Source organism: Nicotiana attenuata, chromosome 6 (genome assembly GCF_001879085.1).
Source record: "Nicotiana attenuata strain UT chromosome 6, NIATTr2, whole genome shotgun sequence".
In the NCBI taxonomy this organism is placed as follows: Eukaryota; Viridiplantae; Streptophyta; class Magnoliopsida; order Solanales; family Solanaceae; genus Nicotiana; species Nicotiana attenuata.
Genome location: NC_031994.1, coordinates 67458845 through 67479903, shown reverse-complemented (window position 1 = coordinate 67479903; position 21059 = coordinate 67458845). Strand labels below are relative to the sequence as shown.

The 21059-nt window shown below is 40.7% G+C and overlaps 1 pseudogene; it reads right to left on the bottom strand.

The window, feature by feature from the left end:
• Positions 753-2301, bottom strand: LOC109227928 (annotated as a pseudogene).

Sequence of the window (21059 nt, the reverse complement as noted above, 5' to 3'; positions counted from 1 at the left end):
GAGGTCGAAGTCTTCTTTTTGTTAGCCCGTTATAATTCGAGCGAGGTCGAATTCTTCTTTTTGGCGATGGCCTTTGGCCGTAGGGGTGTTATTTCGAGCTAAGGCCGAAATGTTAACCCGTTGTAATTCGAGCGAGGTCGAATTCTTCTTTTTGGCGATGGCCTTTGGCCGTAGGGGTGTTATTTCGAGCTAAGGCCGAAATGTTAACCCGTTATAATTCGAGCGAGGTTGAATTCTTCTTTTTGGCGATGGCCCTTGGCCGTAGGGGTGTTATTTCGAGCTAAGGCCGAAATGTTAACCCGTTGTTCCATTGTCAGATTTTGGAGAATTTCATAGGTCACCGCATTGTTTGTGCGTACGTCGGGGTGAGTCCTGGCGTACTCGGTTTTGTTTTTACTGGAGAATATTGGGTGTTCCCTGGGTGAGTCCCAGTTTCGCTTAGCTTCTGCGTTTTCTGGGTGAGTCCCAGTTTGCTTTTGTGTGTTTCCTGGGTGAGTCCCAGTTTGCTTAATTTTGCTTGCATTGGAGAATATGAGGCGTTTCTTGTTCGCACATCTGGGAGAATGCTCCTGCTTCTATCCCACTTAGGAAAATAGTTAGTTAAACCAAATAAAATCATTCGTTACCTCGATTTGATCGGTCGGCGAGTGGGGAGGAATGTTGCATTGAGCTATACGAGTATGCCCCTCACAAGGAAAGAAAGGAGCAATCATTCAGCTAACTGTTATTTCAGCTAGAAAACCATCTATGTGCTAGAAGAACTTGAGTTTGCTTTTGGCTATTGACGCTTTTCCACTCTCCACATAGCATGCTGCTTTTTTGAGTCCCTTTCAAACCAGAACATGAGTCACTGGCTCCTAAAGTGACTGCAAAGTAGAGATAGATAGTGCAAAGAAATGCTAGGAGGGCAAGCGCAGTTAGCAGGAAGCAGTGACGCTGAAGTAGAGTCGAATAGCTCCCAAATTCATCACCTCGTGAATGTTGTCTTTTTAATGATGATGAAGTTGAAAATGCAGTCTACATCTGTGACCTCCCAATCTTGAAAGCGAAAGAGAAAAAGGATATCTTTCAACCGATGGGAGCAAATGGGGTTGAAGAAATTTCCTTTTCGTAGCAAAATCAATTACTAGTCATGTTTGTTTTAAGGAATTTTGGGTAATTGTGAGATATCTGGTTAGTCTATGAGTAGGAGAGATCATTGTAATAACCATAAATCTGTACATAGTCAAATAAGAATGGGATCACTGTAATCGCCGTAATTTTTCCTTTTTCGGCTAGATCTAGATCTGGATAGATTTTGATCCTCTTTTTGTGCAGCAATCCCAAACAGCGACGCTACTCTACGAACTTGCTAGAATCGAATTTTAGATCTAGAGGAAACTAAAATTTTAACTAGAAAATCCCCACAGACGACGCCAAATTGTTTGAGCAAAGAAGTATGAGACCTTTTTTGTTAAACTAATTAAATAAGAAGATGGAGGGTAAATCCTAGTTAAGGATAATTAATTCTAGATCCTAGATGAATAATATAAATAGAAAAACATAGCTGAGAATGAATGCTGACAGTGATTACAGCTAGACTTAATAGCACAAAGAAAGATGCATTAAGTAACATTAAATGGCAATAAAATGTAAATAAATAAAAAGATTCACCCAATCTTGAGTGAGACGGATCCTCTTTCATTTGATAAAGATGAATGATAAACAAATACAAGAACCCTAGGACCCTTTTTGGATCTGATGAAGGTCTGAGATCACAGATCCTCTAATCTCTTTAGAGAGGAGTGTTTACATATTTTCCAGAGAGAGGGAGAGGGAGAGAGAGATAGAGAGAGCCCTTTTTGGGAAGTCCTCTCTTCCTATTTATAAGGGGTATTCCTAGAAAACCCCAAAAAAAGTACAATTAGAGGGAATATTCAGTAGAATATTCGTTTTGAGGATTCCAAAGCAAACTAGCTGTTTCATCCCTGTCCGACCTCGGCCTTATTGATGACTGTCCGACCTCGCCCTTATTGATGACTGTCCAACCTCGGCCTGTCCGACTTCAGCCTGTCCGACCTCGGCCTTATTGATGACTGTCCGACCTCGGCCTTATTGATGACTGTCCGACCTTGGCCTTATTGATGACTGTCCGACCTTGGCCTGCCCGACCACGACCTTATTGATGAGTATCCGGCCTCGGCCTGTCCGACCTTGCCCAATTGTCTCCGCATGTCGAATTTCTCTGATCTGATTTTGACCCATACATGGGCAACCAACGAGATGGCTACTTTTGGATGGAATTTCACCACGTAGATACATTGACTAAAAACCATGCAAAATTTGAAAGCATTAAAGTGCCGAATCAGTACATAATATAAACGGGAGAATAATGAAAGCAGGAACGTTACAGTCTTATAAATATAACTTCTTTCTATATATGCTTCCGTTATTGCCACTGAATTAACCGGTTACATAAAGAAATACTCATGAGAAATTAACTAAAGCTTATTTTTCCATCCCAAAGATCAAGAAAAAGGGGAAAGGAGATAAAGAAAGTATCCTCTTGAAAAGTACAAAAATCAAATGAATATTTAATACATACCCCAATTTTTATTTTCCCTCATAATTGATTAAAATATTTACCGCAAAAGACATCCTGTTATCCTTAACCTTTTTGAGGTTTTGTATTTGAACTAGAAGTGGCCCATTCAACATAAGAGACAACAACATCTTTCTTTCTTTTTTATTTTTTTCTGAGTATTATTTCACTTTTTAGACTTTGCCTGTATCACGACCCGGATTTCCCACCCTCGGGGGTTGTGATGGCGCCTATTAGTGAAACCTAGGCAAGCTAACCAATCGAATTATTTACCTTGTTTCCATTTTTAATCCGTTAATAATTAAGAACTAGCATTTAATAAACAACATAATTTAATAAGCGGAAGACTGAAATGAAATGTTTAAATAATGCTACCAATACCAATCCGTAACAAAATTACCCAAGACTGGTGTCACAATTTCACAGACTGTCTAGGAGTACTACAAATAAAGGTCTGGAAAAAAAGTAATACAACAATGTCTCTGGAAGTACATGAAAGAAACATGATAAAAGATAGAAGGAGACGCCAAGGCCTGCGGACGCCTGGAGGACTACCTCGGGTCGCCTGATGAACTAGAAGCAGCAATCTCACTGCGGTCCGAAAGCTATGGCACCGGGATCTGCACAAAAGAGTGCAGAGTGTAGTATCAGCACAATCGACCCCATGTGTTGGTAAGTACCTAGCCTGACCTCGGCGAAGTAATGACGAGGCTAGGACCAGACTACCAAATAAACCTGTGCAGTTAAATCATATACAGCGGAAAATAAAGACAGAAATTTACAATTTAAAAGTAAGAAGGGGGAAGAGAGACATGCTGCGGGGATATCAAGTAACAACAGGAACAAATAAATAACCGTAAAGAACACCGTAACTCAAATATCAACAATAACCAGGAAATCAAACAAGTACACGGCATCACCCTTCGTGCTTTTACTCTTCGTCCTCGCCAAATATCAATATAATCGGAAAGACATCACCCTTCGTGCTTTTACCTCACATAATCATGGCACGGAATAATCCTTCGTGCATAATCACTCATAGAAAGGCATGGAATGGTAGATCGTGCGGCATGGCATCACCCTTCGTGCATTAACACTCTCTCACAAAAACAATACACGACATCACCCTTCGTGCTTTAACACTCTTCCTCACCCAAACAACAATCACAAACAATAAGGGCAAGGAAATAAATGAAATCACAATAAAATCACAATGAAGATCCCGGCAAGGGAACAATATCAAAAGCAACAACATCCCGGCAAGGGAACAATATCAAAAGAAACCACATCCCGGCAAGGGAACAATATTAAAAGCAACAACCTCCCGGCAAGGGAACAATATTAAAAGCAACAACATCCCAGCAAGGGAGACAACATCATAATCCTCTTCTCTTTTTCACATTTACTTCACAACTCAATTTACAACTTGAGCCAACGCTCTACTATACTCAATTACCAATGATACTTTCACAATTTGATTCACAACTTGAGCCAACGCTCTACAATGTTCAAATACCCATGATACTTTCACAAATCAATTCACAACTTGAGCCAACGCTCTTAAATGTTCAATTACTCACTTTATTTCCACAAGCCTTGTTCAACAATGGTAATATCATATAAGGCATGAACAATACAAAACGGAGTGACATTAATGATAGTATAAGACTCACGTGCATGCTTAACACCAACGTATAGGTACTCATCACCATGCATATACGTCGTACTCAACAATTAAGACATAGAAAATAGGACACGACTCCTAATCCCTCAAGCTAAGGTTAGACCAAACACTTACCTCGATGCCACGAACACAATTCAAGCCTCAACTACCGCTTTACCTCTTGATTCCACCACCAATTTGCTTGTGTCTAGCCACAAGTTACTTAACTATATCAATAAATGCTAAATGAATCAATTCTAGTGCATGAAAATAGATTTTCTAGAGTTTTTCCCAAAACGTCAAAAATCGCCCCCGGGCCCACATGGTCAAAACCCGAGGTTCGAACCAAAACCTGATTACCTATTCACCCACGAACCCAAATATATAATTTGTTTTGAAATCGGACCTCAAATTGAGGTCCAAATCCCCAAAATTTGAAAAACCTAAGTTCTACCCAAAACACCCAATTGCCCCCATGAAAACCTTTGATTTTGAGTTGAAATCATGTGAAAAGATGTTAAATATTGAAGAAAACGAGTTAGAAACGACTTACAATCGATTTGGAGAAGAACTTTTCTTTGAAAAATCGCCCAAGAGAGTTTATGTTTTGAAAGAGTTTGAAAAATGAAAGATTTTCGGCTAAGTCATAAATTTGCAGGTCGCAGATGTCGCAATTGCGACCAGGGTTCGCAATTGAGAACCTTTCAGAACCTGCTAAAATCGCATTTGCGAACCCTGAGGATCACTGTACTCTTCGCATTTGCAATGCTGCCGTCGCATTTGCGATAAATACATCGCATTTGCGAGCAAGGCACCCTAGGCCATAGTTCGCATTTGCGAGCTCGCATTTGCGAGCCAGGCTTCGCAAATGCGAAGCCTACAGACCTGCAACACACCAACAATTCCTAAGTGCAAATTTCACTCCATGGCCTATCCAAAACTCACCCGAGCCCTCGGGGCTCCAAACCAAACATGCACACTAACCTAAAAACGTCATACGGACTTGCTAGTGCAATCAAATCATCAAAATAACATGAACAACTATGAATTTAACCTCAAAATCAAAGAAAATCTCAAGAACTTTCAAAGTTTCAAATTTTACAACTAAGGTTCCGAATCACGTCATATGATCTCCGTTTCTTACCAAACTTTACAGGCTCAACTTAATTCACATATAAGACTTGTACCGGGCTCCGGAACCAAAATACAGGCTCGATACCATCAAATTTCAAACACATTTCATTTCCAAAAACTCATATATATTCCAATAAATAATTTTCTTTAAAAATTCATTTCTCGGGCTTGGGACCTCGGAATTCGATTCCGGGCATATACCCAAGTCCCATATTTTCCTACGGATCCCCCGGGACCGTCAAATCACGGGTCCGAGTCCGTTTACCCAAAATGTTGACCGAAGTCAACTTAAATTCATTTTAAAAGAAAAATTTATTTATTTTCACCGATTTTCACATAATGGCTTTCCGGATACACGTCCGAACTGCGCACGCAAATTGAGGTAAGGCAAAAAGGAGGTTTTAAGACCTCGGAACACAGAATTTACTTCCAAAACGAGTGATGACCTTTTGGGTCATCACATCCTCCACCTCTAAAACAATCGTTCGTTCTCGAACGGACATAAGAAGGAAGTACCCTGAGTCGGAGAAAAGATGGGAGTATCAGTTCCGCATATCGGACTCGGACTCCCAGGTCGATGCCTCAGCAGGCTGACTCTTCATTGAACACGAACAGAAGGGAAGCTCTTAGATCTCAACTTACGAACCTGCCGGTCTAGAATAGCTACCGGCTCCTCCTCATAGGACAAGTCCTTGTCCAACTGGAAAGTGCTGAAATCTAACACGTGGGATGGATCGCCGTGATACTTCCGAAGCATGGACACATGAAACACTGGATGCACGGCTGATAAGCTCGGTGGCAACGCAAGTCTGTAAGCCACCTCCCCCACTCGATCAAGAATCTCAAACGGGCCAATGAACCTAGGGCTAAGCTTGCCCCTCTTACCAAATCTCATCACGCCCTTCATAGGCAACACCCGAAGCAACACCCGCTCACCAACCATGAATGCCATATCACGAACCTTACGGCCGGCATAACTTTTTTGCCTGGACTGAGTTGTACGAAGTCTATCCTGAATGATCCTGACCTTGTCCAAGGCATCCTGTACTAGATCCGTACCCAACAACCAAGCCTCTCCCGGCTCAAACCACCCAACCGACAACCGATATCGCCTACCATATAAAGCCTCATAAGGAGCCATCTGAATGCTTGACTGGTAGCTGTTGATGTAGGCAAACTCTGCTAAAGGCAAAAACTGGTCCCAAGAGCCTCCAAAATCAATAACACAAGCTCGAAGCATATCCTCCAAAATTTGAATAGTGCGTTTGGACTGCTCGTCCGTCTGAGGATGAAATGCTGTGCTCAACTCGACCCGTGTGCCCAACTCACGCTGAACTGCCCTCCAGAAATGCGAGGTAAACTGCATACCTCGATTAGAAATGATAGACACGGGCACACCATGAAGACGAACAATCTCCCGGATATAGATCTCAGCCAACCTCTCAGAAGAATAGGAGACTGCCACAGGGATGAAATGTGCTGACTTGGTCAGCCTATCAACAATAACCCATATTGCGTCGAACTTCTTCTGAGTTCGTGGGAGTCCAACAACAAAGTCCATAGTGATACGCTCCCCCTTCCACTCAGGAATCTCAATCTTCTGGAAAAAACCACCAGGTCTCTGATGCTCGTACTTTACCTCCTAACAATTCAAACACCAAGCTACATAGGCAATAATGTCCTTCTTCATCCTCCTCACCAGTAATGCTGCCGCAAATCCTGATACATCTTAGTGGCGCCCGGATGAATAGAGTACCGGGAACTATGGGCCTCCTCTAGAATCAACTCTCGAAGTCCATCCACATTAGGCACACAAATATGACCCTATATCCTCAAAACTCCATCATCTCCAACTGTGACCTGCTTGGCGCCACCGTGCTGCACCGTGTCCCTTAGGACACACAGATGGGGATCATTATACTGCCGATCTCAGATGCGCTCAAATAATGAAGAACGAGCGACTATGCAAGCTAACACACGTCTGGGCTCAGAAACATCTAACCTCACGAACTGATTGGCCAAAGCCTGAACATCCAAAGCAAGCGGTCTCTCACCGAGCGTAATATATGCAAGACTGCCCATACTGGCTGACTTCCTACTCAAAGCATCGACCACCACATTGGCCTTCCCCGGATGATATAAGATGGTGACGTCATAGTCTTTCAATAACTTCAACCACCTTCTCTGCCTCAAATTTAGCTCTTTCTGCTTGAACAAGTATTGCAAACTCTTGTGATCCGTGAACACCTCACATGACACGCCATATAAATAGTGCCTCCAAATCTTCAACGCGTGAACAATGGCTGCTAACTCCAAATCATGGACTGGATAGTTCTTCTCATGAATCTTCAACTGACGTGAAGCATAAGCAATAACCTTGCCATCCTGCATCAACACCGCACCAAGTCCAATACGAGATGCATCACAATAAATTGTATACGGCCTTGAACTAGTGGGAAAAACAAACACCGGCGCCGTAGTCAAAGCTGTCTTGAGCTTCTGAAAGATCGCCTCACACTCGTCCGACCACTTGAACTGGGCACCCTTCTGGGTCAACCTGGTCATCGAAGCTGCAATAGATGAAAACCCCTCCACAAACCGACGGTAATAGCCTGCCAAATCCAAGAAACTCTGGATCTTTGTAGCTGATGTGGGTCGAGGCCAGTTCTTGACTGCCTCTATTTTCTTCGGATCCACTTGAATACCTTCTGCTGAAACAACGTGACCCAAGAATGCAACTGAACTCAACCAGAACTCACACTTCAAAAACTTAGGATAACCTTGACTATCTCTCAGAGTCTGAAGAACCACTCTCAAATGTTGCTCATGCTCCTCCCTGCTGCGGGAATAAATCAAAATATCATCAATGAAGAAAATCACGAACAAATCCAAGTATGGCCTGAACACTCGGTTCATCAAATTCATGAAAGCTGCTGGGGCATTTGTCAATCCGAATAACATCACTAAGAACTCATAATGCCCGTACCGAGTGCGGAAAGCTGTCTTAGGGACATCGGATGCCCTAATCCTCAACTGATGGTAGCCCGATCTCAAGTCGATCTTAGAAAACACTTGGGCACCCTGAAGCTGGTCAAACAAATCATCAATCCTCGGTAATGGGTACTTATTCTTGATTGTGATCTTGTTCAACTACCGGTAATCTATACACATCCTCACGATCCGTCCTTCTTCTCGACAAACAACACCGGTGCACCCCATGGCGAGACACTGGGCCTAATGAAGCCCTTATCAAGCAAGTCTTGCAATTGCTCCTTCAACTCTTTTAACTCAGGCAGGGCCATACGATACGGCAGGATTGAAATAGACTGGGTGCCCGGAGTCAAATCAATGCAGAAGTCAATATCCCTGTTGGGTGGCGTACCCGGCAAGTCTGACAGGAATACCTCAGGAAACTCACGAACTACAGGCACAGAATCAATAGAAGGAACCTCGACACTAGAATCACGAACATATGCCAAATAAGCTAAACACCCCTTTTCGACCATACGCCGAGCCTTCATATATGAGATAACACTACGGGTAGAATGACCAGGAGTCCCTCTCCACTCAAGACGAGGTAGACCCGGTAAGGCTAAGGTCACAGTCTTGGAATGACAATCCAAGATAGCGTGGTAAGGTGATAACCAGTCTATCCCCAATATGACATCAAAATCAACCATGTCCAATAGTAACAAATCTACTCGGGTCTCAAGACCCCCAATCACAGCTATGCAAGAACGATGAACACGATCTACCATAATAGAATCACCCACCGGTGTAGACACATAAATAGGAGCACTCAAAGAATCACTAGGCATTACCAGATACGGCGCAAAATAAGATGACACATAAGAGTATGTAGACCCCGGATCAAATAGCACTGAAGCATCCCTACTACAAACCAGAATCATACCTGTGATAACCGCATCGGAAGCCTCAGCCTCAGGCTTGGCTGGAAGAGCATAACATCAGGGCTGGGCCCTACCACTCGGAACTACATCTCTAGAACGGCCTGCTGCTGGCTGGCCTCCACCTCTAGCACCTCTACCTCCATCCCTAGCTGGCTGAGCGGGCTGTGGAACACCCGGTGCTTGAACCATGGCACAGGAACGCTGATGCTGAGATCTGCTTGGTGCTCGAGGGCAGAACCTAGCAATATGACCCTTATTGCCACAAGTATAACAAGCCCTCGGCTGCTGAGACTGCTGACCCTGACGACCTGAATGACTACCCCAAAAACTCTGGAGCGGCGATGCACTGATAGGAGCTGGTGGTGCACTGTAGGACTGCTGATCAGAATACTGCATGTGAGAACCACGGCCACCTGAAGCACCGTGCGAAACCTGAAGTGCTGACTGAAAAGGCCTAGGAGGATGGCTTCTACAAAAAGAATCCCTGCCTCCAGACGAGGCACCGCTGAATCTGCCTGAATGACGAGGCCTCTTGTCAGACCCCCGACCACCCCCTTGGGATAGAACCATCTCAACCCTCCTGGCCACATTGGCCGCCTCCTGAAAAGAAATCTCACTCCCCATCTCCTTGGCCATCTGAAGTCGAATAGGCTGAATGAGTCCCTCAATGAACCTCCTCACCCTCTCTCTGTCAATGGGAAGTATAAGGAGAGCATGACGGGCCAAATCAATAAACCTGGTTTTGTACTGAGTCAGTCATGGAACCCTGCTGGAGACGCTCAAATTGCCTCTGGTAGATCTCTCTCTGAGTAGGGCTGCTTATCGAGCGGATTGGGCGGTTATTACTTTAACGGTTTGGCTTAGCGGTTATCGGCTTTTAAGGTATTAATCCGGTAGCCACCCGATAAGATATCGTGCGGATTGGTATCAGTTTAGCTCTTATCGGACGGTTATCGGGCAGTTTATCAGCCTATTCAATCAAAATAAAATAAAATTTAGTCTCTGTATGTTTAAATAGGTGGTCGACGTACTAAGAGGGACGAAGTAGAAGAGACAACGCGATGGGTAAATCATCTGTCTAGAATCTTATTTATGTTTATACACATTGGCCTTAGTCCATGTGAAAGATTTCCAATTGGCCGTTGTTAAAACAAATGTTCGTCATGCTTTGAATTCTAGGATGCCTTAAAACGCAGGCAAAGTTGATGAAGCAGTGGTGTAACTGGTGTTGTTATCTTGTTTCAGACAGCAAATTTTGTCTTTTGTCACAGTTATATGACTCCTTTTATTTGGTCTTTCTTTATTCTAATTCACTTTGATAGTGTACCGGAGGAAGAAGGGTTTTTGATTATTTAATATATACATGGATAAAAATAAATTATATATATATATATATATATATATATATATATATATATATATATATTCTTAAGGGGTTAACATATTATCCGTTAAGAAATTTGAATAATCCGCCCCCAAACCGATAAGCCGTTAATTAAAAAAATTCAATATGTTCCCCGTTTGTTAAACCGTTAACCCGATACGAATAAACCATTAAGCTTCGGTTTCGGTTCGGTTTTGAACACCCTTATCTTTGAGTGATAGGGAGAAACTTCTCCAAGAATAGCTGAGAAAACTGATCCCAAGTCAAAGCTGGTGACCCAACTGGTCTAGCCAAACAATAATCTCTCCACCAAGTCTTAGCGGACTCAGATAAGCGAAAAGTAGCAAAGTCGACCACATTGGTCTCCACTATCCCCATGTTCCTGAGAATCTCATGACAGCTGTCTAAATAATCTTGGGGATCCTCAGAAGATGCACCGCTGAAAGTGGTAGTGAAGAGCTTGGTGAATCTGTCCAATCTCCACAAAGCATTAGCAGACATAGCTGCTCCATCACCGGTCTGGGCTACCACACCCGGCTGAACTGCTCCAACTGGTTGAGCTGCTGGATTCTGGAACTGGGGAGCCATCTGCTCCGGAGTGTGGGTAACAGTAGTCTGGGCTCCTCCCCCAGCTTGAGAGACGGCTGGTGCTAGAGGAAGCAAGCCTGCCCGGTAACACTCTCCATAAGTCCCACTAGATGGACCAGAGCATCCTGGAGTATTGGGGTAGCAATGAACCCCTCTTGGACCTAAGCTGCGCCTACCGGAACTGCCTGGGCCGGAACCTCCTCGTCAAACTCAACCTGAGGCTCCGCCACTGGTGCTGCTGCTCTGGGCTGAGCTCTGCCCCTGCCTCGGCCTCTAGTACGGCCTCACCCTCTACCCTCGTGGGAGCTGCCGCTGGGGGCTTGGGCTGCTGTCGGTGGATGAGGAAGCGCGTGTTCTCGCCATCTACGAAAGAACAGAGTAGAAATTCAACTAGCATTGAGAAACCAAACCGCACGATAGGAAAGAATAGATGTGAAGTTTTTCCTAACTCTGTAGCCTCTAGGGGATAAATACAGACGTCTCCGTACCGATCACTCAGACTCTACTAAGCTTGTCCGTGAATTGTGAGACCTAAGTAACCTAGAGCTCTCATACCAACTTGTCGCGACCCGGATTTCCCACCCTCGGGGGTCGTGGTGGCGCCTACTAGTGAAAGCTAGGCAAGCTTACCAATCGAATTATTTACCTTGTTTCCATTTTTAATCCATTAACAATTAAGAACTAACATTTAATAAACAACAGAATTTAATAAGCGTAAGACTGAAATGAAATATTTTAATAATACTACCAATACCAATCCGTAACAAAACTACCCAAGACTAGTGTCACAATCTCACAGACTGTCTAGGAGTACTACAAATAAAGGTCTGAAAAAAAGAGTAATACAACACTGTCTCTGGAAGTACATGAAAGAAACAGGATAAAAGATAGAAAGAGACGCCAAGGCCTGCGGACGCTTGGAGGACTACCTCGGGTCGCCTGATGAACTAGAAACAGCAATCTCACTGCGGTCCGAAAGCTATGGAACCGGGATCTGCACAAAAGAGTGCAGAGTGTAGTATCAGCACAACCGACCCCATGTGCTGGTAAGTGCCTAGCCTAACCTCAGCGAAGTAGTGACGAGGCTAGGACCAAACTACCAAATAAACATGTGCAGTTAAATCATATACAACGGAAAAATAAAGACAGAAATTTATAATTTAAAAGTAAGAAGGGGGAAGAGAGACATGCTGCGGGGATATCAAGTAACAACAGGAACAAATAAATAACCGTAAAGAACACCGTAACTCAAATATCAACAATAACCAGGAAATCAAACAAGTGCACGGCATCACCCTTCGTGCTTTTACTCTCGTCCTCACCAAATATCAATGTAATCGGCACGGCATCACCCTTCGTGCTTTTACCTCACATAATCATGGCACGGAATGATCCTTCGTGCATAATCACTCATATAAAGGCACGGAATGGTACATCGTGCGGCACGGCATCACCCTTCGTGCATTAACACTCTCTCACAAAAACAATACACGGCATCACCCTTCGTGCTTTAACACTCTCTCACCAAAACAATGCACGGCATCACCCTTCGTGCTTTAACACTCTTCCTCACCCAAACAACAATCACAAACAATAAGGGCAAGGAAATAAATGAAATCACTATAGAATCACATTGAAGATCCCGGCAAGTGAACAATATCAAAAGCAACAACATCCCAGCAAGGGAACAATATCAAAAGAATTCACATCCCGGCAAGGGAACAATATTAAAAGCAACAACCTCACGGCAAGGGAACAATATTAAAAGCAACAACATCCCGACAAGGGAGACAATATCATCATCCTCTTCCCTTTTTCACATTTACTTCACAACTCAATTTACAACTTGAGTCAATGCTCTACGATGCTCAATTACCAATGATACTTTCACAATTCGATTCACAACTTGAGCCAACGCCCTACAATGTTCAAATACCCATGATACTTTCACAAATCAATTCACAACTTGAGCCAACGCTCTTAAATGTTCAATTACTCAATTTACTTCCACAAGCCTTGTTCAACAATGGTAATATCACATAAGGCATGAACAATACAAAACGGAGTCACATTAATCATAGTATAAGACTCACGGGCATGCTTGACACCAACATATAGATACTCGTCACCATGCCTATACATTGTACTCAACAATTAACACATAGCAAATAGGACACGACTCCTAATCCCTCAAGCTAAGGTTAGACCAAACACTTACCTCGATGCCACGAACATAATTCAAGCCTCAACTATCGCTTTACCTCTTGATTCCACCACCAATTCGCTTGTATCTAGCCATAAGTTACTTAACTATATCAATAAATGCTAAATGAATCAATTCTAATGTATGAAAATAGATTTTCTAGAGTTTTTTCCAAAAAGTCAAAAATCGAACCCGGGCCCAAATGGTCAAAACCCGAGGGTCGAACCAAAACCTGATTACCCATTGACCCATGAACCCAAATATATAATTTGTTCTGAAATCGGACCTCAAATCGAGGTCCAAATCCCCAAAATTTTAAAAACCTAAGTTCTACCCAAAACACCCAATTTTCCCCATGAAAACCTTTGATTTTGAGTTGAAATCATGTGAAAAGATGTTAAAGATTGAAGAAAACGAGTTAGAAACGACTTACAATCGATTTGGAAAAGAACTTTTCTTTGGAAAATCGCCCAAGAGAGTTTATATTTTGAAAGAGTTTGAAATGAAAGATTTTCGGCTAAGTCATGAATTTGCAGGTCGCAGATGTGGCAATTGCGACCAGGGTTCGCAATTACGAACCCTTCAGAACCTACTAAAATCGCATTTGCGAACAGGGGTTCGCATTTGGGAACCCTGAGGATCACTGTACTCTTCGCATTTGCGATGCTGCCGTCGCATTTGCGATATCGCAATTGCGATAAATACATTGCATTTGCGACCAAGGCAGCCTAGGCCATAGTTCGCATTTGCGATACGGTGTTCGCATTTGCGATCCAGGCTTCGCAAATGCGAAGCCTGCAGACCTGCAACACACCAGCAATTCCTAAGTGCAAATTTCACTCCGTGGCCTATCCAAAACTCACCCGAGCCCTCGGGGCTCCAAACCAAACATGCACACTAACCTAAAAACATCATACGGACTTCCTCGTGCAATCAAATCATCAAAATAACATGAACAACTATGAATTTAACCTCAAAATCAAAGAAAATCTTAAGAACTTTTAAAGTTTCAAATTTTACAACTAAGGTTCCGAATCACGTCATATGACCTCCGTTTCTTACCAAACTTTACAGGCTCAACTTAAATCACATATAAGACCTGTACCCGGCTCCAGAACCAAAATACAGGCCTGATACCATCAAATTTCAAATACATTTCATTTCCAAAAACTCATATATATTCTAGAAAACAATTTTCTTTAAAAATTTATTTCTCGGGCTTGGGACCTCGGAATTCGATTCCGGGTATACGCCCAAGTCCCTTATTTTCCTACTGACCCTTCGGGACCGTCAAATCACGGGTCCGGGTCCGTTTACCCAAAATATTGACTGAAGTCAACTTAAAGTTATTTTAAAAGCAAAATTTATTATTTTTCACCGATTTTCACATAATGGCTTTCCGGATACACGTCCGGACTGCGCACGTAAATCGAGGTGAGGCAAAAAAGAGGTTATAAGACCTCGGAACACAGAATTTACTTCCAAAATGAGTGATGACCTTTTGGGTCATCATAGCCTGCATAAGCACTAACGTTAAATAATATGATCTCATGTATTTGTTATATATTTACTGAAGCATTATAAATTATAACACTTGCTACATCAAATTGAAAAAAAATTAAAGTTGTCAACAAAAAGTTACAAACAATCACCATATCTGCATGTAAATATCATATATGAAATATCTTGTACTCTAAAAAGAAAAGAAGCACATTCGATGCATGAATCTTCTTCCACTTCAAAGGAAAATCCTTTGATCCGTCTTAATCTAGAAGAAAGGGAAGTAACCCTGGTAAAGCTTCAAAGATTGTTAAGCATGGATTGCTAGTAATGGGTCCTCTACCTATAGGAGTTGAATGTACACTTCCCTTGATAAGGAATATATCAGAGACCTTTTCCATATATTTCTGTATTTACTGAATCAGATACAGTGAATGTGATAGTCCTTTCTCCTTCACATGCACATCCTCTCAGCACCAATGTGCATTCTGATGGAAGGCGGGAATAGAAATACCTACCCATTCTCTCTTCTATATGCTTGCTTATGTGTCTTCAAACAAACTCTGCTTGAACGAAATTTTATGAAATATATTCAGCATAATTTGGATATGTGTTAGATTTTTTTTAAAAAAATTACCTTTACATAGTTCAAGACACAAACATAGGGGCTGCACAGGAGCTCAACAGGATATTCCCAAGACAATTAAGCTAGCATTGTGAAAGTGTCCTTCAAGTTCTGTCACATACATATAATCAGCTGGCATCAAATGGAATCTGGAATTTCCTAATTAATATCCACATACTCAACACACTGAGATCATATCAACAAAACAAAAGAATAGAGCTCATGAATCACCATATAATAAAAAAAATTAGAGTGTTGCGACTTTGTTGTGGGTTGACTGAGTAATTTCACCTAAAACGAGTAGAATTCTAAGACTCATTCAAAGATATTGTGTTATTATTGAGATTTTGTTGCTTTCAGTTAGTGTAGTAACTTTCTTTAGCATAATAAGTTGCTTAGTTTTAGGACTAATTTCAAATTTAAATTTTTATTAGATTGTTTAAGTTAGTTGAGATATTTTAGATTTTTTGAATTTTAAATTATGTGGATTTTTTGTTCCTAAATGGCTATTTAAAGCCTTGTTATGCTTAATAAAATTATTGAGAGACATTTTCAATCTTTACTTTTAATATTTTTGCTGCCCCATTTTTTAAAAAACCAACAGTGGTATCAGAGCTTCATTGGTCTTATAGGATCTGTGAGTTCTTCCAAAGAACCATTTCAAATCATTTTTAACCAATATTAAATTTAAACCCATTTTCAAACATGGCAAGCAGTAGTCTCTCTTTGAATGTCCCACAAACTTTCACTGGCAAAAACTATCAGATTTGCTCAGTGAAAATAAAATCATATCTCAAAACCTATGATTTATTGAATGTTGTAACGGAAGAACAATCCTTACGATCAATCCCTGAAAATCCGATCATTGTCCAGAATCAAATACTTTCAAAAGAGATTTCAGATAAGACAAGGTCAATATGGGTATTTTTTATGCACAAAACCATAAGACGACAAAGAAAGAAGAAAAGAAGAAAAGGAATTGCACTACGAAAGTGTGCTATTTCAGCGATGCTCAAAACAATCTTCGAAGTACAAACAACAGAAGCAAGAATTGAGGAGGAGCAATTTTTTAAATTGCAGCAACTGAAGCAAAGGAGGAGTGTTGAGATTTTGTTGCTTTCAGTTAGTGCAGTAACTCTTTTTAGCATAATAAGTTGCTTAGTTTTAGGATTAATTTCAAATTTAAATTTCTATTAGATTATTTAAGTTAGTTGAGATATTTCAGGTATTTTGAATTTTAAATTATGTGGATTTTTTGTTCCTAAATGGCTATTTAAAGCCTTGTTATGCTTAATAAAATTATTGAGAGACATTTTCAATCTTTACTTTTAATATTTTTGCTGCCCCATTTTTTAAAAAACCAACAATTATTGACATTAAATATAATTTACCTGTAAATAACCGACCGTGGAGCCTGAGCGTATGGACCTAGCAGCGACCTACAAATGCAAGACAAAGACTGTGATCAAAACATATATTTTCTTGATTCCATGTGGAGGGTTTGAACGGTAACAATCTTAATCAACCCATCTATGAGAAAAGAAAAACTTAAATTGGGAACAAAAGTTCGGCAAATACTAAGAGGAAAAATGAAAAGGTAGTTTAACTTCCGATAGTATCATCAAAGATAAGCAAGGCCAGAGTCAAACGCCGGATGCCCCTAAAAAACCAACTATTCAAAGCCAGTGGCAGAGTCAATCTTCACCTACTCTATACATGACGATGAATACACCTTCAGGGAGATCTTGCAAGGACTAAGATGACAGACCTTTAGAGATAAAGTTGAAAATTAAAATAATATGAGAAAGATACTCTTTTTGCTATCATGAATTTCATTAGAATCCATTATACAACATTTTTCCATGGATAGAAAGAAAAAAGTAGGTAATGAATTGGTGATTCTAGTTAGCTTTACAAACTGCTATTGTTTCATGTTATCCATTTTGATCAATTCAAGTCCTAATTTTTATAGGATCATTTTCATGGTAAGTTGTGGAAAGTATTCCATCTGTTGGTTTGTTTAACCTTCCCATTTGAAAATGCAACGATACCATTTAAGTTGTATTTTTCTTGCAGTTAAACAAAAAGGTAAGCCTTTACTTCTCTCGATATAATTTGATGAACAGTTTGTAGTCTTGCAATATGCACCAAAATATCATCAAAAGATGACATGAACATCCTTCAGAATTATATATCACATAATATATATGTTGTTGTCCAGTAAGTTCTTCAAACATCTTGTCCGCATCAAACTTCTTTGTTCTATTTATTCAGGATAGTACCTTAACATGACCAGTGTTGTAGTTGTATGTGAATGTAAGAAAAAATTTATGTAAAACTAATTGAACAAAGAGTCGCATCATGTACAGAACAACCAAGAATAGAAAGGAACATGTAAAAAAGAAGAGATGTATTCCAACTTTGCAGTTCTATGCCATTAGATATAGCCCGTTCTCTTTGGTGGAAAAGAGTCATAAACTCTAACATGCAAACCATAAACTTGAACCTAAATTCCAAAACTGTGAGTTTCAAAATCTAAACTATAAAGCTTAATTCCAGTATATGAAACCAAAAACCCATACGAACTACTAACTGTTAAAGTTACAAACTCATCAACAAAGATAACATGAGAAAATGTACTCATCTTCTTCATTGATGTCTAATAAGAAAAGACTTTCACCATATCAAATAGGCCCAATAAAATGAGAATAATGTATATTCAAAAATATAGGCAAGGTTTCTCCAATGGAGATTTTATCGAGCACTTTACGGGCATCACTAATCTTACTAGCGGATTTTGAAAGAGGTATGTACGAAAATATAACGACTGAATGTGGAATTAGGAAAGTATGAGATAGGGTATTGCTATATTGAGTGTAGAAGCTTCTATGGGCTAAGTTCTAGGGGCCAGTATGAATGAGTAGACATTGGGCCCAAATTAATAATAGATTCGCCGGCCCACTTGTACCAGCCCAACCAACAATAACAACCAATAAATACACAGATTGAAGAGAGGATTAGAAGTTAATTTCTGGTAAATCAGTTACTCTCTAACAACTTCTTTTCTCTCTTCTCTCTCACGATCCTAACCTCCTTTTCTCTTCTTAATTCACAGGTTATATTCATGGAGCTATTAGTTAGATCTTGTTGTAATTCTATTTGATGTAAATCAATTGTTCCATTGATCAATAAAAGCTTCATTCCTTCCATTTCATCTCAATTACTATAAACAATCTTAGTTCATTACAGATTTGGTATCAGAGCAAGTCCTGGCACCATGACAGTACGAGAAACTAGAGCTAAAGCTATAGAAGAAAACATAAAAAAATTGGAGAATCAATTACAGAATTACATGTCAAAGACGAACAAAAAACTGGAGTCCAATGACTCAAAAATGGATGAATTACATCACAAGTTTGACATAATGATGGATTAAATCTTCGTCAATAAGGACATAATTTTGGGAAGCGCGCTATCAGGAAATCACCAGGTGGAAGGTTCTGGAAGCAGGGTAAGAATGGTGGAGCCTCACGAGCGGCCTATGGGGAGATATCACTCGAGCAATTCTGCTTCAAAGGTAGACTGTCCATACTTTAAAAATGGTGATCCCAGGTCGTGGTTGAGGAAATGTGAAAGGTACTTCCATTATAATCACATCTCTGATCCTCAGCATAAACTTGAAACTGATGTTCTTCATTTAAATGGAAAGGCTGAGTCATGGTACTTTTCATCTCAAGTGAGTAGAGGTGTGGTGAGATGGCCAGATATTGTGGAGGAAATCTGCAAAAGATTCAATGATTCAGATAATAGTAATCTCAATTTGTTAGGAAGATTTAAGAGAATTGAACAATTTGGGAGTGTTACTTAATACTTAGAAAAATTTGAAGACCTAAAGACTTGGGTATTGATTAAGCACCCTACCATCCCTGAAGAGTTCTTTCTAGGGTTCTTTATTGAAAGGCTTAAAGAAGAAATTCGACACACAGTGAAGATGTTGGATCCCTTTTCTTTAAGCCAAGCAGTTAAGAAAGCTAGACATAAAGAAGAGTTACTGGAAGCTGTGAGCAGAAAGAATAAATGAAGTGTGGGAAGGGGCACTAGTCGTATAGTATGACTCCTGTTACTTCAGGGAGTAAAGCTTCTAATTTTAACCCAAAGGAAGGCAATCCTAACTCTGCCATCTCAGGGAATAAATTGTTTGAAGCTAGAAAAGCTAGGGGAGAATGCTATAGGTGTGGAGAAAAGTACTTCTTCAAACAACTTTTGAAGAAAGGGCAGGTGATATGGGCACATTTATTTACAATAAACAGTTACAGAAATGAAGGATGCTACAGCCATACCTGCAGAGATCAAATTTGTATTGGAGGATTTTCCAGGAGTATTTGTAGAACCCAAGACCTTACCACCAAGCAGGGAGCATGACCATTTCATTCCATTGAAACCTGATGCAAACCGAGTTAGCATCAGACCATACAGGTACAACTATTTCCAAAAAAAATAAAATAGAGAAACAAGTTAATGAAATGCTTACTAATGGAATTATACAGCCAAGTCACTCACCATTTTCATCCCAGTTCTCCTTGTTAAAAAGAAGGATGGGGTTGGAGATTCTGTATTGACTATAGAGAGCTTAACAAAATGACTGTTAAGGATAAATTTCGTATTCCTTTAGTAGATGATCTAATGGATGAGCTTAAAGGATCTTGTATCTACTCTAAGATTGACCTTAGGGCTGGTTACCATCAAATAAGAATGGGGAAGGGCGACATTTTCAAAACTACATTTAGAACTTATTTAGGGCATTATGAGTTCAAGGTCATGCCTTTTGGCTTGACCAATGCACCTGCTACCTTTCAAAGTCTTATGAACCATGTTTTCAAGCCTTACTTGAGGAAATTTGTGCTAGTATTTTTTGATGATATTTTAGTTTATAGCTCTTCTGTGGAAACTCATGCCTTACATCTCAGAAAAGTAATGGAAGTCTTACAGAAAGAACAGTTGTATGCCAAGATGTCCAAATGTTCTTTTGGACAAGACAAGGTTGAATACTTGGGGCATATAATATCTGGGAAGGGGGTATCAACTGACCCTTCTAAGATTGAAGCCATGGTGTCCTGGCCTGTCCCAAAGAATGTGAAAGCTCTCAGGGGTTTCCTAGGGCTTACTGGTTACTACAAGAGGTTTGTCAAATCCTATGGTATCATTAGTAGACCACTGACTAATCTACTGAAGAAGAACTCATTCCAAGGGAATGCAGAAGCAGAAGTGGCTTTTCAGCAATTGAAAGAAGCTATGGCATCAGTACCAGTATTGGCCTTAGCTGATTTCACCAAGCCATTCATTGTGGAGACAGATGCCTGCTCCACTGGCATGGGAGCTGTGTTGATGCAAGAGGGCAGACCTATATCCTATTTCAGTAAGTCCTTAGCTCCCAAAAACAGGGGTCTCTCTACATATGAGAAGGAGTATA